This window comes from Hyla sarda, chromosome 4, assembly GCF_029499605.1.
Source record: "Hyla sarda isolate aHylSar1 chromosome 4, aHylSar1.hap1, whole genome shotgun sequence".
In the NCBI taxonomy this organism is placed as follows: domain Eukaryota; kingdom Metazoa; phylum Chordata; class Amphibia; order Anura; family Hylidae; genus Hyla; species Hyla sarda.
In genome coordinates, this window is record NC_079192.1 from 299,975,824 (window position 1) to 299,993,190 (window position 17,367).

Genomic DNA, 17,367 nt, shown 5'->3' on the forward strand with positions numbered 1-17,367 from the left:
AAAAACTGGGCAACGCCAGGTACTCAGCTAGTAGTTGTATAAAAACAAAGTTTTTTATGCTTATGTCTATGTAACGGGATTGTCAAGTTAGATTAAAATGTACCCTCTTCCCATAGGATAGTGGATAGCTAACTTATTGGTGAGGGTTTCACTAGTAGGACTCCCACAGATCATGAAAATAAAGATCAATTGTCCCATGTTTGATTGCCATCCAAACAGTATACTGCAGCATATCCTTTAGTTTTATAGCCCAAACGTAGTGAACTAGTGACTACATTCTGGCCATTTTATGCACGCATACATCTATAAAGCTATTTAGAGTCTCATTTTAGCCTCTGTATAAAAGACTGTCATGACTAAAACACATACAAACATACCTTAGGTACCAATCACATCAGGTTTTGGGTCTCTGCTGCCAGTATACATTTGAATACCTCTACAAAGTAATGTGGCCATAGGTGAGGATTGATTGTGATTATGTATGCTTTTTTATACTGTAAACAGGCCAAATATAGTCTGTCAGGCTATGTTTGGCCCATTATAACCTAAGGCTATGCCAAGGTAAATGCTTGAATATCTTTTTAATGGTATCCAAATGTATACTGGCAACAAAAGACCTAAAGATTGTGGGAGAGATTTATCAAAACCTGTCCAGAGGAAAAGTTGCTGAGTTGCCCATAGTAACCAATCAGATTGTCTATAAAATTTTTCACAGGCCTTTTCAAAAAGGAAAGAAGCAATCTGATTGGTTGCTATGGGCAACTCAGCAACTTTTCCTCTGGACAGGTTTTGATAAATCTCCCTGTAAGTGACTAGGGCCAAAGTGTAAATTCAGGACTGGTGCAAGGATTTTGTCACCCAAGGCAAAACCTAAATTTTCCTTGAACGCACCATTTTTTTTGGCACTATACTGTTACTGAATCAAAGTTACTATACAGAAATTAATATTCCCACATACAGTGACCATCCAGAAGTAGATCCAAGTTCTACAAAGGCTCTGCAGGCCGTATAAGTGATTACTGCTACATGTAACTCACAAGCGACATTTTCTCTTATCGGAGTCAGGCACTTTCCTTTTTCTTCTTCATCTGGCCCGGACCATCATGAATTCTCCAGCCATGACTTGTCTACCAAACAAACATTTAAAACTTCTTGTTCCGGCACAATCTCCACCTCTGTATAAACTATCTATATGTATTACTCTACACAGTAATAGTGCCCACTTTGTGCTCCTCACATTGCCCCCATATGAAAGGCCAAGTCACATTGCCCCCATATAGCAGGTGCCCCTATATAGTAGGTCCCCTCACATTGCCCCCATATCCCCTCACATTGCCCCCACATATAGAAGGCCCCCTCACATACATTCCCCCCATATATAGCAGACCCCCTTACATGCAATGTCCCCATATCCCCTTACATTGCTTCCATTTATATCAGGTCCTTCACATAAATTGCACCCATATAGCAGGCCCCTTACATATATTGTCCCCATATTCCTAACATTTCCCGCTCACATACATTGCCCCCATATTCCTCACATTATCCCCTCACATACATTGCCCCCATATTCCTCACATTATCCCCTCACATATATTGCCCCCATATTCCTAACATTGCCCGCTCACATACATTGCCCCCATATTCCTCACATTGTCCCCTCACATACATTGAACTCATATTACAACCCTTGCTCCCTCACATACATTGTCCCCATATTCCTCAAATACATTGCCCTTATATTCCTCATATACATTGCCCTCACACATACCTTGCCCCCGTATTCCTCACATATATTTCCCCCATATGCCTCACATACATTGCCACCATATTCCTAACATACATTGCCCCTAAATTCCTCCCATACATTGGCCCTATATTCCTCACACACATTGCTTCCACACATCCATTCCCCCCATATCCCATCACATTGCCCCTATATTCCTCACATACAGGGGCTTAGCTATAGAGGTATCAAAGGTAGAAGTCACACAGGTTCCCTGGTGCCTAAGGGGACCCCAAAGCAGAACTGCCCCATAAGAGACCAGTATTATATTTGGCATATGGGGCCCTGTTCCAGATGTTGCATCGGGGCGGAAAAAATACAAGCTACGCCTCTGTTCACATACATTACCCCAGTTTTCCTCATATACATTGCCCCCATATTCCTAACATACATTGCCCCATATAGCTTGCCCCCTTAGTCCTCATATAGATTGCCCCAAAATTCCTCACATGCATTATGCATATATTGCAAGCTGCACATATATATTCTATATAATGCAGCCACACACCGCATACTTTAACCTCTTGGGGACGCAGGGCATATGCATACGCCCTTCATCCCCGATCCTTAAGGACTCAGAGCATACCTGTACACCCTGGTCCCGTTTACCGGGTTTAAACCATTCTCACGAGCAGAGTACAGGTTAAACCGGGTGGGTCCCAGTTGCAACAGGCAGCCAGGACCCACAGTTAATGCCAGGCACGGCCGTTTGGGCCGATGCCCGGCATTAACCCTTTAGACGCTGAGATCAAAGTTGATTGCGGCGTCTAAAACGAAAGTAAAAGAATCCCGGCAGCTCAGTGGAGCTGATCGGGACTATCGTGACAAAATCGCGATGTCCCGATCAGCTTACCAAACGACAGGAGGATCCTCACCTGCCTCTCCGTTGTCTGATCGGTGATCTACTGCTCCATGCCTGCAATGGCAAAGCACTGATCAGTGTATGCAATCAGAAGATTGCATGTTGTAGCTCCCTATGGGGCCTAAAAAAAAAAAAAAGTGTAAAAAAGAATTTAATAAAAGTACATTAACCCCTTCATTATTAAAAGTTTAAATCACTCCCTATTCCCATTTTTTAAAATAAAATAATGAAATAAAGAATAAAAATAATTATATGTGGTACCCCTGCATGCGTAAATGTCCGAACTATTAAAATATTAGGTTAGCTAAACCACACGGTCGATGGCGTACACGTAAAAAAAAAAACAAAGACCAAAATTGTGAATTTTTTGTCACTTCATATATCATAAAAATATTAATAAAAAGCGATCAAAAAGTCCCATCAAAACATAAATTGTACCTACAAAAACTACAGATGACAGCGCAAAAAATTAGCCCTCATACCACCCCATAAATGGAAAAATAAAAAGTTAAAGGGGTCATAATATGCCAATTTTAAACATACTAATTATGGTGCATGTAGTTTATAATTTTTTTAAGTATTAAAATAAAATAATACCTATATAAATTGGGTATCCTTGTAACCGTATGGACCTACAGAATAAAGATAAGGTGTCATTTTTACCAAATATTGCACTGTATAGAAACGGGAGCCCTCAAAATTTACAAAATTGCGTTTTTTTTTTGTTTCACCCCACAAATAATGTTTTTTTGGTTTTGCTGCAGGTTCTATTCTAAAATAAGTGATGTCATTGCAAAGTACAATTGGTGATGCAAAAAAATAAGCCCTTATATGCATCTGTAGGTGCAAAATTGAAAGCTTTGTTATGTGAAAATAGGCTGAGTCCCTTAGGGGTTAAACTCTCAACAGTTAGAAAGAAGTGATCGGCACCACTCAGCGGGGTTATGCAGCACATACAGGCAGACCTCCCCTCGATACACACGTTGCTGTCGGATGAGCAGCAAAAGAATCTTGATAGCAGTAGAAAGAAGAAAAGTCCTCAGCACACGTAATGTATATGCAAATAAAATTGTTTATTCCAGCATAGCAGGCACAAATGAGAGGATAGCATCTGGCGCCAGTGCTATCTTCTCGTGTGTGCTGAGGACTTTTCTTCTTTCTTCTGCTATACTTTAAACTCTGTGTGTGTCTTTAAAAGGGTACTCCGGTAGAAAACACTTTTTTTTTTCTGGAGCAAAGTTAAACAGATTTGTAAATTACTTCTATTTAAACATTTTAATCCTTCCAGTAGTTATCAGCGGCTGTATAATCCAAAGGATGTTCTTTTCTTTTTTGAATTTATTTTCTGTTTGACCACAGTGCTCTCTGCTGACACCTCTGTCCATGTCAGGAACTGTCCAGAGTACAATAAAATCCACATAGCAAACCTCTCCTGCTCTGGACAGTTCCTGATATGAACAGAGATGTCAGCAGAGAGTACAGTGGTCAGACTGAAAAACTCTAAAAAGAAATAAAACTTCCTGTGAAGCATACAGCAGCTGATAAGTACTGAAAGAATTAAGATTTTTAAATAGTATTTTACAAATCTGTTTAACTTTGTGGCACCAGTTGATTTAAAAAATTTTTTTTTCACTGGAGTACCTCTTTAAAGTGCACACAAAGTTTAAAGCTGTGCTTACTTGAGGTGTCTAGGACGTGAGTTCTGGATTCCTGTGTGGTACCCTCATCCCCTGGGTGCTCTAGGCCGGCACCTACCTCACTTATATTCAATTCAACAGGCAAATCCACCACAAAATCTTCTTTGGTACAGACAATGTTGGATGTATATTCAACATGCATTTCATGTACCGTAGTTTTCGCCCTATAGGACGCACCGGCGTATAAGACGCACCCTATTTTTAGGTGCAAAATCTAAAAAATTTATGATTTGAACCCAATAGTGGTCTTCAACCTGTGGACCTCCAGATGTTTCAAAACTACAACTCCCAGCATGCCCGGACAGCCGTTGGCTGTCCGGGCATGCTGGGAGTTGTAGTTTTGCAACATCTGGAGGTCCGCAGATTGAAGACCACTGCATAGGAGGTAATACTCACGTGTCCCCGCCGCTCCGGACCCGTCACCGCTGCCCTGGATGTCGCTCCATCGCTGTCGCCGTGTCCCCGTTGCTCCGGAATGTCTCTGCTGCCGGCCGGGTATCCTCGCTCTCCGTCGCCATCATCACGTCGTTACGCACGCCGACGCACGTACGCGACGACGTGATGACGAGGAAGGAGAGCGCCGGCCATACAGGGGATCCCTGAACGGAGAAGACACCGAGGAGGCAGGTAAGGTCCCTCCCGGTGTCCTGTAAGCATTAACCCGGCTATTCAGTCTGGCTGTTCGGGACCGCCGCGGTAAAATCGCGGCGGTCCCGAACAGCCCGACTGAACAGCCGGGTTAGTGTCACTTTCCCTTCAGACGCGGCGGTCAGCTTTGATCGCCGCATCTGAAGGGTTAATACAGGGCATCACCGCGATCGGTGATGTCCTGTATTAGCGGCAAGTCCCAGCCATTGATGGCCGCAGGGACCGCCACAATAGGGGTGTATTCACCGTATAAGACGCCCCGACTTTTTCCCCCCAGTTTTGGGGAAGAAAAAGTGTGTTTTATACAGCGAAAATTACGGTACTTTTTAGCATGTTTGTGGCAAATATTTTGTGTGGATTTGCCTCTGGCATGAAATTACAGCACATATGAATCCTCCCAGAGGCCTCTTTCACTTTTGCCCTGAAAAAAAATGGATTGAAGTTTTTGCTTTCGTTTTTGCTTTCATATTATGGCTCCAACACAAAGGACATGTGCCTGAATGATTTAGGATTATAGAAATGGCCCATGAATTCAGATTTTGTGTCTGGCCTCACGACATTACCATTTTCAAATATAAACTATAGGTTGATGTCTGAAACTATTAAAATACACAATAAATGAATTAATTATAACTGATTTAAATGTGCGGCTGTGTAAATGTTATAGACTTAAAGGAGTACTCTGGTGCGCACTTTTTTCATGTTATCCCGTCCGGGCTGCAAAATAAAAGAAAACACACTTTATCTTACCTGCCAACGAGCCCCCGGAGCTCCGGTACAGGTGTTCGGTCCCCGGGCTGTATTCTTCTTACTTCCGGTTAGCCCGGCACGTCACACGGAGCTTCAGCCTATCACTGGCCGAGGCAGGACATCGCTGCGGCCAGTGATAGGCTGAAGCTCCGTCTGACGTGCCGGGCTAACAGGAAGTAAGAAGAATACAGCCCGGGGACCGAACACCTGTACCGGAGTGTACCGGAGCTCCGTGTGGGTCGTTGGCAGGTAAGAGAAAGTGTGTTTTCTTTTATTTTGCAGCCCGGACGGGATAACATGAAAAAAGTGCGGAGTCCGGAGTACTCCTTTAATCATGAAAAAGGCGGGACACTTTCTAGATTGTTTTCCTCTCAAAAATATTAGCTACTCTAGTGATGAGAATTTTATTACACTGTACAATGATTCAAAACCAGTCAACAAAAGTACAGCCCTGTACCTATGACTATGAATAACAAATACATGTTACCAGAGACCGCTATTTAATAGGGCTGCGAGCGCTATCTACAGAGAATCGTTCTAACATACAGAATCTAATTTGTTGTTCAGTGGCCAAGAGAAAATAAAGCAGAATGAAAATTAACATGAGAAAAAAATCCTCCTCCACAAAAGTAATTGCAGTCTCAAGGCTGTTTCTATAGGAACAATTTCACAGAGCTGAACTGAGCTCTGATGTTCTCTAAGTGCTGAGGTCTGTGATCACATATTACCATCATGTCCCTCCTTATATTCCACATGCCTTCCCACCCTACATCTTGTTGTACAGGGGTTGGCTGGTTAAGCCAACCCTTTTTTTAACATGCATTTTGGGAATTCTCCTTATCAGGCAGAGAGGAAAGTCCCTATCGAGAGCACTTCTTCTTGTACAGATTTTGACATTACATGAACAGACCATTGGTTTTAGTGGGGGTAGCATTTATTAGGGGGTTTTACCATCATATAGACTTATCCCCCATTCATAGGATAAGTGTCTGATTATAGTGGGGTCTTAAGAATGGCCCTTGCAAACTGGAATAAACAGTGCACAGACCTCTCAATTCAATGCTAATGGGAGTGTAGAACATCGCCAAGGACTGTGCTCAATGCACAAGAAATAGAGTGTAATATATACTGCTGCTCCATCCACAGACCCATTCAGAAGGCCATTGTTAAGATTGCAGGGGGTACCAATGGTCAGATGCCCCTGCAATGAGGCACTGATCCCTTATTCTGTGGATTGAGTGTCTATGATAGTAAAACTCTATGCTAGTAATTTTTAAGGGAAGACCTGCTGGCAAGTTGGAGGAATTCAGAAGTCACATTCCCATATGTGCAAATTCTAAATATTACAGAAATATAGTGTTATATAGTTTCCAAAAGATAGTGCCATGGAGTGCTTAAAAAAGTTCTTCTTGCCTCACTGTGATCTGTCACTAGAGGAAACTCCACTCTTTATTGATTTGAATGGGATTTGGGGAAGTGTGCGAAAGAAAAAAGTGACATGTCACTTTTTTCTTGTGGCTCAATCCCGAAGTTTAACAGATTTGTAAATTAAGATAGAAAAAATAGGTGTATGTGCAGCTCACAATTATTGATACACACCGAGGTCAGACTGGGGCATGCAACCATACCTTAATTGCTCAAAAAGGAAAACCAATGATAAAACATTGCCCTGACCTTCTAAGGGAGTGAGTATGATTATAGGTAATTACATGAATGATTCTCTGGATCGTGCTTCAATAATAATAATATAAACAATTTATTAAAATAATATATAAATAAACTATGATTAGTTACTTCTCACAGGGCCCATGTGAGAAGAACATATACAATAAAAGCAACCATTCAATAATAATTATGCATGAAATTAAAATAGCATAGATTATAACAATATAACTGGCATAAATTTAATTTCTAATGTGCAGCTGGTATTCGTCCGCTAATAAGCAGACACCGACTGCACAAGACAAGCAAGATATAGCTAAAGTGATTGTTTATATAATCACCTATAATCATACTCACTCACTTAGAAGGTCCGGGCAATTTTTTATCTTAGATTTGTAAATTACTTCTATTAAAAAAATCTTAATCTTTCCAATAATTATCAGTTGCTGAAGTTGAGTTGTTCTTTTCTGTCTGGCAACAGTGCTCTCTGCTGACATCTCTACTTGTCTCGGGAACTGCACAGAGTAGAAGATGGTTGCTATAGGGATTTTCTTCTACTCTGGACAGTTCCCGAGACACGTGTCATTAGAGAGCACTTAGAAAGAAAAGAACAACTCAACTTCAGCAGCTCCTAAGCACTGAAAGGATTAAAAAAAATGAATAGAAGTCATTTAAAAATCTGTTTAACTTTCTGGAGCCAGTTGATATATAAAAAAAAAGTTTTTCCCTGGATAACCTCTTTAAATCGGTTAAGTAGCTCCATCGCAAAATAAAATATGTTGGACAAGTAACAAGGCCGACCTCCCAAATTATACAACATACACGTGTGTCCTTTCCTAACTTATCTTTAAACTCAACATATCCTGATACATATGTTGTCAGATTACTAGTTTTGCACAACAACCTGAGTTCTGATGATTACGTTTTGTTTAATAAGAAACTGGAGTGCCATGAGTACCATACAATGTTTCACCCAATACCTATACAGTCTTATGCATCTATATATTTCCAAATATAAGTGTCAAATATAAGTGCCATACTTTGCATAAAGAATACAATCCTTAGGATGAACAGTGCCATGCATTGTCCTAACAATTCCATAGTTAATAATGAATCTATGTTGTTTAGGGTTAATGTTAATATTCCTTGTGGTCTAGGGTGTGTGAATAATTTTATTGGTCACCTCTAAGTACCTTTAGAGTTTATAGCCTCACTGTAATTTTATAAATGTTTTTTTTTTAAATGTTGTCCAGACAAGATCACACTAGGTCTTAGTCCTGAGACCAGCTGTGATTGTGAGTTACAGCCTGGTAAAGTGTGCAGCAGCCCGAGCCTCACTCCCCGACTGTCAATCAAACCCTAATCATTCGCCATAGACCCTAATGCAGTGTATGAAGCAAATGGAGTGGTTGGCTGGGGAGTATGCACTTTGCAAGGTTATAACTCAAGGTCGCTAAGGGTCTCAGGAGTTTGGACAACATGTCAAGTTGCTGTGAAACCAGTATAGACCAGCATAAACCATAGTTCGCTCTGAAGAATCTGTGGCTTTAGAGAAAGCCTGGTATAGGGAACCTGTAGGGGGCAAGCGGTGGTGTGCTCTAACCCAGAGATGTCTGTAGCGTGTCCTGTCTGAAGATTGCCTATGTTAGAACAGCACTGTTAAATGCATTTAGCATACAGTATATTTATTTTATTGTTATATATTACAATGTATGATCCCTAGTGCTGTTATTTGTTAATAGTACATACCTTTTTAATTTAATGTTGGTGTTATAACTTCAGTTCAGTATGAAAGTATAATATGGGCATTGGATGATCTGCTGTATATATGGGCTGTCTGAAATATCATTTAGACCATGTATGGTACTATTGTGGGATATCTAGGTACGCTATGCTGTTTTAATTTGGGTAATGTATGGCAGTATAACATAATAAAAGACAAGAAAATATGACACAGAATGTAAGCCATTCCTACCCCATAATATAATATTACATTGTGGGATCCATGCAATTCCTGTAAACTTATGTAATAGTACATCACAGTGACTCAAAAACTCAGCCCCCACCATCATATGTTGGTGCAGGCTGTTCTATAGAGCCAACATCTTACTTCCAAAGCAATAAGCAATAACTTAGACAGTGAAATTCTACCTTTCAGTGTAAAACCAAAAGGCACAATACACTGTAACACAGGATCGGTCCAGCGATTGCATGTTACAGTCATTTACTTGTACTCAAAAAGTCCTATAGTATTGGGATAAATAGGGAAAACATAATAACTGGTGCAAAAAAAAAAAGCCAATGCCCCCTCCCGTAGGCTTACATTGAGGGGCGGAGCGTGACATCACACAGGGGCGGAGGTGTGACGTCACACGCCGCCGGCCCGGTGGTCGCCTGTAATCAGACCCGGAGCGAACACGCTCCGGGGACTGATTACAAACGGGGTGCCGTGTGCAAGATCCCGGGGGTCCCCAGCAGCGGGACTCCCGCGATCAGGCATCTTATCCCCTATCCTTTGGATAGGGGAAAAGATGTGTAAGCACCGGAGAACCCCTTTAAAGGAATCTTCTGGATATCTTTGAGGAGGTATGATGCAGAGTACCCATGTGACCCTGATTGCCCAATGGGAACCCCCAAATTGCCCTGTATATAGTGTAGGGGGGAGGAGCTACTCATTTGAGTGCTAGTTCTGACCTAACTCCAGACTGGTTTTCAGTTTCTGCTGTGTGCAGTGCTCCATGTGAGCTGCAGTGTGGAAATGAGTTGGATGAAGTGTTAAAGGGAAGTCTAAAGAAAATCTCTTATTAAATCAACTTCACCGTTCTGCAAGTGTTCCCCACACAGGAATTGGTGAGTTCATACCCTGGTGGTGTCAGTAAATTGGACCTTAGCTGAACCCTAGTCAGCATGGGATATCTCCAAGTCTCAAGTCTGTCATATCTAATAGCAAGTCAATTGAAGTGGTTGAAAAGCACCATAAGTCCCAGCAAGGCCACAGGTCTCCCATGGGTTACACTGCATCCCTTTAACTCTGTTCTGTACTGCAAGTATAGTACCATCTGCTCGTGCCTCAGTAAAAAGACAGTTATCCATAACCTGGCATCGGTGTGTTTATTGCCCCATGCCTAGCCCAGGAGAAACTGTCTCCACCTTGGACCATGTAGGTTAACGGTGCTCTGGCGTCATGATTTGACAAGTATATCTTGAACCCCTGTGTCACCACATTTGTCCTTCTTAACTTAAGATAAAACTTGGACTGAGCTAGCCTTGACTGGACTAGACTGATTGACTGAGACTTGACTGGAATTAGGCTTGGCTATCACTGACTCTTGCAACTTCACTTATGGAATCCAATGTAAGGGCTTACTGCCAGGGTAGACTTGTATAGACCAGAGTGGCCAGAGAATCTTCACTCACGTTATGTTTTTATTTGGATATTGGGCCTGACGGCTCTTTGGCATTTGTCCCCAAAGCTGACTTGAACTTGATAGATGGACAACCTAGTTGGTAGGATCCTGGTGAAGGTTGAAGGTGCTCAGGAACTGGAATCTTTGCAGAAACTGGGTCTTCTAGGCCTGTCTTTATGTGGGGATTTACAGGTCCCACAGCAGAGGTCTGGACTGGACCTTCACTCACAATCCTATCCAGACTTACACTTTCTTTACTACTAAATCATCCACGTCTAGACAGACCTGGAGGAGCAGGGAAGGAGGCCCTGATTGGTCAAAGTGTTCATGCGATTCCCTGGTTTACTAGAATTTCATTTTAGAGTCACTAATGTCACTTTGTAAGATACATCAATATGGAAGAAAGGGCAGGAAAGCTTCTCTGAGAATAAAAAAGGCACTCAGAGGTGTTTTAACTTGTTAACACCCCCAGCATGGCTACTGCCTATGATGGGACTGCAGTTAAGAACTGTTGGTACAGATGGTGCAGTGTTTATATTAAAACTAGTGGAATTGTTCTTTACTAAAGAGATAAGATAGCAACCCTGCTGGATATAGCCAAAATGACAACTGGTGAACAAATGTTTATTGGCTTCTGGATTCTGGCTTAATGCAGACCATTCCAAGGGTATCACGATGGAGAGAGAATGAAGATTATGTTCGCTGTAATCTTTATTTAAACATTTCTATCCACAAGAGGAATCCATCTGAGCTGATAGAGCAGCAGGTTTCAATTTAAGCCAAAAACCTGCTATATTATTCATGTGCCAATTCTCCCGCCATTCTGGACTCATTTGTGGCTAGTTCTGAAAGGTACTGCACAATGTACAAACTGTACAGTGGGTATGATGCCAATCATCTAATAGCTTTTTTTTACAGATGGTATATGTAACCTAACCCTACAAACAAGTATTTCTAAAAGCATTAACAAATACTTCAAAGTTGCAATCTTCAATCTGTAATCACTGTTACAAGTATAAAATGATGTAACTAAATAATTATAGTTGGACTAAGTATAACAGAACAACATTTCTTCTCAGCTGAGCAACCTGGAAGGAATAGAGTTAAATAATCTGTCTAATCCAGCGTGTAAACAATACATCTAAATTCACATTCTATTTTTTTTACAATGCCCATATACAGCCACATTTATTTTTCTAAAAAATTCTACCTAAAAATCAACAACCTCGTTAGCTGCTGTTGATGAATCTTAATTTTTATACCAAGGACAATATGGTTCATTAATATGTAAAACGTTAACTGGTGAGAAGTAAAACGGAGCACTCACCTCTAACAATACTGCAGCTTGACTTGCGAGAGTCCAGTCACAGTCACACAGGTGGCTTCAGGATGGCACAGATGCCCAGCATCTCCCGAACCTCTACTGCCTCGGAACATCTACCACCCGTCTGTGCCATCCTGAAGCCACCTGTGTGACTGGACTCTCGCAAGTCAGGCTGCAGTATTGTTAGAGGTAAGTGCTCTGTTTTGCTTCTCACCAGTTAACATTTTGCGTGGACTGTTTTCATTGATGTGAGCACCACCTGAACATTTACAGTTATTGTGAAAGGCACCTTTTAATAGCTTCATATTATTGTTCTGGGTATATTCTTTATGGTAAACATACAGTATAATGTAACACAAGGATGTCCAAATAGCCTACTACAGTCGCCACCTCTTTGTTAATGAGATGGGATCAAATGGAGATTAAGAGGTCACATATGAATCCATCCAAAAAATTGCTACTGCCTGAGAAAATCACCCCAGGACAAATGGAAAGAATGGTCCTGGACAGCGAGGAGTTATTAAAAAGGTGTCAAATAAGTGGATGCTCTGCTTATGGTGTCAAGTAGACCTGCAATTGGCCTGTGTGAATTGTGAAGCCTGGGGTCTTGTACACCAGAGGTATTGGTAAACTGGGGGCCAGAGTGGCCTTTTGCATTATGAAAGCATTAGTGGGCTTGAGGTCAGAGTAGGCTTGCTCTTCGGAAAACATTCTGTGGGCTAGAGGTTGAAGTTTGTGACACAAGCTGCAAAGACACTGTATAGTTGGTCACCTAATCTGTTCTTGGGAGATTCATAAGGTGACGTAATATTGCCTAGCAAGGCATACGGATTGTCACTGAAAGCAGATGGTTTGCCGACCTAGAGAATTGTTGCCACTTTAGTGTAGCAGAACTGAAATAGTCTTGACCACAAAAAGGCACAGCTTGCAATGCTGCAATGCTCCATGTGGGCTGTTAAAGAAATGAAGGCCATGAGTGTTGACAGCCCCGGCGCATCGACCATTTCCCAGGCTGATGAGTTGTCAGTCCAGAGAGAAAAATTGGGTTGGGTGGTGCTAGACTATAATGTTCGGAGACTGCGTGGGGTGTTAGCCTTAAAGACTGTCGATGAGCATGTGGCAAAAGGTGGGCTGCCCTAAGGACTTTACTGTGATTGGTTGGTTCAGTCCGGGGGGTCTATTACACTAAACAGGAGTTATAGGAAGGATCAGGTGAAGAAGTTATCTCAATAATTGGTCCAGGACTAGAGATGAGTGAACCGAACAAGTAGAACCAACTTCAGTCAAAACTTTGCTTAGAGTTCGGTACTGTTACAATAGGTCACCAGAACTTGATAAAATAATGCCAGCCACATGGCAGAAAGGAGACTATCACATGATCCCATGAAATGCCATAATGCCTTTCAGGCAACTCTCACAGTCAATTAAGAGGCAGGAAAGGGAGGATGTAAAAGCCACTATAAAAGCCTATGCATATAGCTTCAGCAGCCATTTCAGAGATAGCACTTCAGAGATGAACTCTGCCTTGAAAACATCTGAAAAGTACATACACTGCTTGTTGACGTAACAGTGTTATAAAGGGCTTTTAAGGCTCTTAGACAGTGTTGTACACAAATGTTTGGGCTATTGGTGAAGTACAGATTTGGACAGAACTAGTTCGATCAGAACCTGAACTTTTTGCCAGAGTTTGGCAACCCGGCAGAATCAAATTGTTGAAAAGTTTGCTCATCTCTGCCCAAGAAGTAGGAGTGTTTTAATACACAGATGTGTGTTGCAAAGATAGGCCCAATAAACATAATGGCCGACATTTATCATTGTCTTTAGACTGTTTTTTGTGTCTAGAAAAGGTGCAAAAAAGGCACAAGCAGAGTTTATATGCACCTTTTTTGCGCCTTTTGGTTTACACATTTCTGCTGATTTTGAGTTGCAATCCACTGATTTTGGCAATAGACATGATATGGAAGGGTTTTATCAACTGCGCCTTTTTATGAAAAGGTGCAAAAAAAGCGCAAAACCACTGAAAAGTCTCTAAAACTGCACCAGCCCAGACTTAGCTTAACTTTTTGATATTTGTGAAGAGAGAAATTTAAGAAAATTTATCAAATGCTCTGTGACCATTTAACCCCTTAAGGGTTTTTCCATTTTTGCATTTTCGTTTTTTCCTCCTTGCCTTTAAAAAATCATAACTCTTTCAATTTTGCACATAAAAATCCAGTCATTTTGCCCAAAAATCAACGGTGAAACGGAAAAAAAAATCATTGTGAGACAAAATTAAAAAAAAACAAATGCTGTTTTGTAACTTTTGGGGGCTTCGGTTTCTGCGTAGTACATTTATAGGTAAAAATGACACATTATCTTTATTCTATAGGTCCATACGATTAAAATGATACCCTACTTATATAGGTTTGATTTTGTCGTACTTCTGGAAAAAATCATAACTACATGCAGGAAAATTAATACGTTTAAAATTGTCATCTTCTGACCAATATAACTTTTTTATTTTTCCGTGTATGGGGCTGTATGAGGGCTCATTTTTTGCACCATGATCTGGAGTTTTTAGTGGTACCATTTTGCATAGATAGGACTTATTGATCGCTTTTTATTCATTTTTTCATGATATAACAAGTGACCAAAAATGCACAATTTTGGACTTTGGAATTTCTTTGCGCGTACGCCATTGACCGTGCAGTTTAATTAATTATATATTTTTATAATTCGGACATTTCCGCACGCGGCGATACCATATATGTTTATTTTTATTTACACTGTGTTTTTTTTTAATGGGAAAAGGGGGGTGATTCAAACTTTTATTAGGGGAGGGGTTAAATGATCTTTATTCACTTTTTTTTTTTGCAGTGTTATAGCTCCCATAGGGACCTATAACACTGCACACACTGATCTTTCACATTGATCACTGGTTTCTCATAGGAAACCAGTGATCGATGATTCTGCCGCTTGACTGCTCTTGCCTGGATCTCAGGCACTGAGCAGTCATTCGGTGATCGGACAGCGAGGGGGAAAGTAAGGACCCTCCAGCTGTCTGGTAAGCTGTTGGGGATGCCAAGATTTCGCCGTGGCTATCCTGAACAGCTCCCTGAGCTAACTGGCATGCTTTCACTTTCACTTTAGACGCGGCGTTCAACTTTGAACGCCGCATCTAAAGGGTTAATAGCGCACGGCACCGCGATCAATGCCGCGCGCTATTAGCCACGGGTCACGGCCGTTGTTAGAGGCCGGGCCCGACACGCTGTGGCCCCGTGTTATAGATCGGGAGCGGACTCATGACGTAACGCTACGTCATCGGTCCTTAACAGGTTAATGATTTTGGTTCTCCTACACATTACCAGCACACAAAAAAAAATTTAGAAAAATGCTTCACTTACACCTACAATGATAAATGCCAGCCAATGAATCTTGCAATACGCTCAACATATACAAAATGTCAAAACTACATTCATATAATTTCCTAAATCTGTATGTGCATTTTGTATTACTTACAGTCATGGCCCTAAATGTTGGCATCCCTGAAATTATTCCACGAAGTTGAAGTATTTCTGACAGAAAAGGATTGCAGTAACACATGTTTTGCTATACACATGTTTTTTTCCCTTTGTGTGTATTGGAACTAAACAAAAAAAGGGAGTAAAAAAAAAAGCAAATTGCACATAATGTCACACCAAACTCCAAAAATGGGCTGGACAAAATTATTGCCACCCTTAACTTAATATTTGGTTGCACGCCCTTTGGAAAAAATAAATGAAATCCGTTGCTTCCTATAACCATCAATAAGCTTCTTACACCTCTCAGCCGGAATGTTGGACCACTCTTCCTTTGCAAACTGCTCCAGGTCTCTCTTATTGGAAGGGCACCTTTCCCCAACAGTAAATTTAAGATCTCTCCACAGGTGTTTCAATGGGATTTAGATCTGGACTCATTGCTGGCCACTTCAGAACTCTCCAGCACTTTGTTACCATCCATTTCTGGGTGTTTTTTGACATATGTTTGGGGTCATTGTCCTGCTAGAAGACCCAAGATCTCGGGCACAAACCCATCTTTCTGACACTGGACTGTACAGTGCGTTGGTAATCATCAGATTTCATGATGCCTTGCACACATTCAAGGCACCCAGTGCCAGAGGCAGCAAACCAACCCCAAAACATCCTTGAAACTCCACCATATTTCACTGTAGGTACTGTGTTCTTTTCTTTGTAGGCCTCATTCCATTTTCTTTAAACAGTAGAATGATGTGTTTTACTAAAATGCTCTATTTTGGTCTCATCTGTCCACAAGACGTTTTCCCAGAAGGATTTTGGCTTACTGAAGTTCATTTTGACAAAAATGTAGTCTTGCTTTTTTATGTCTCTGTGTCAGCAGTGGGGTCCTCCTGGGTCTCCTGCCATAGCGTTTCATTTCATTTAAATGTCGACGGATAGTTGGCGCTGACACTGATGCTCCCTGAGCCTGCAGGACAGCTTATTTGGGGCTGCTTATCCACCATCCGGGGCTATCCTGCGTTGACACATTTCATAAATTTTTTCCTTCCGTCCACGCCCAGGTAGATTAGCAACAATGCCATGGGTTGCAAGCTTCTTGATAATGTTGCGCACTGTGGACAAAGGCAAATCTAGATCTCTGAAGATAGACTTGTAACCTTGAGATTGTTGATATTTTTCCACAATTTTGGTTCTCAAGTTCTCAGACAGTTCTCTTCTTTCTTTTCTAATGTTCATGCTTAGTGTGGCGCACACACAGACACACAATGCAAAGACTAAGTGAACTTCTCTCCTTTTTATCTGCTTTCAGGTCTGATTTTTATGTTGCCCACACCTGTTACTTGCCCCAAGTGAGATTAAAGGAGCATCACATGCTTGAAACAATCTTATTTTTCCACAATTTAGAAAGGGTGCCAATAATTTTGTTCAGCCCATTTTGGGAGTTTGGTTTGACATTATGTCGAATTTGCTTTTTTTCTTCCTTTTTTTTGCTGTAGTTTCAATACACGAAAAGTGAATAAACATGTGTATAGCAAAACATGTGTTACTGCAATCTTTTTCTGTGAGAAATAGTTCATTTTCTAGAAAAATGTCAAGGGTGCCAACATTTACGGCCATGACTGTATAAGCAGGTTTTAAATATAGGTATTTGTATTGGAAATTAATCCAAGTGTAGTCACTATTTGACTACGTTCAAGACATTAAAGTTAATGGGGCCCATGCCTGTACGTGCAAGTA

At 41.2% G+C, this 17,367-nt stretch overlaps 1 protein-coding gene across 1 annotated transcript in view; it reads right to left on the bottom strand.

Annotated features, from left to right (window-relative positions):
* GPRIN1 (G protein regulated inducer of neurite outgrowth 1) overlaps positions 1-17,367 on the bottom strand; it is a 55,366-nt gene that overhangs the window by 4,834 nt on the left and 33,165 nt on the right. The window lies entirely within an intron of this gene.